Source organism: Tarenaya hassleriana, unplaced genomic scaffold, assembly GCF_000463585.1.
Source record: "Tarenaya hassleriana unplaced genomic scaffold, ASM46358v1 Cleome234, whole genome shotgun sequence".
NCBI lineage: Eukaryota > Viridiplantae > Streptophyta > Magnoliopsida > Brassicales > Cleomaceae > Tarenaya > Tarenaya hassleriana.
The window spans coordinates 48,373-49,022 of NW_010965655.1; positions in this window are offsets into that span (position 1 = coordinate 48,373).

Genomic DNA, 650 nt, shown 5'->3' on the forward strand with positions numbered 1-650 from the left:
GGAGCCAGCTCGATCGGCTCGTGAGCCATCTTGCGAGCTGACACAAAAAAAAATATCTTTTTGTTGTAGAAATTGAAAATGAAAGTGGAGATCAAAGTGAAACTGATGATGTAGAAAATTAAAAATTATGATATGTTAGGTTGACATATGTCTTTTGTTATATTTTGATGTTGGTTGATGTATGATACTTTTTATGCTGGTTTGGTGACGTGAGATAAGATTTTTTATTAAATTTTCTTGATTTGGATATGATTTTATGGATTGTTATGTTAGGTTGAATGACTTCAAATTATTGCAATATAGACTTCAAATTATTAATTTTTATGTAATTTTAATAGATTTTTCGGATAATTAGATGAATATGAGCCGTCTCGCAAGTCGGCTCGTAGTTCAGACAATTTGGTTTGGGTCAGAATTTTTCTAACTCATAAAAAACGGGTCGAACGGGCTGAACAAAAAATGAACTGGCTCGGAATGAGTCGGTTCGGTCCGGTGCAAATCAATCTGTTTTACATCACTACTCCTCAACCTCACTAACACATGATATTGGACATATGCATCCTCTCTCGTATTTTTAATTGGGTTGTTCTCATAAGGCCCAAAAACATGTGACTGTAAAATCAATGTTATCATTTCAACCACAAAACAAA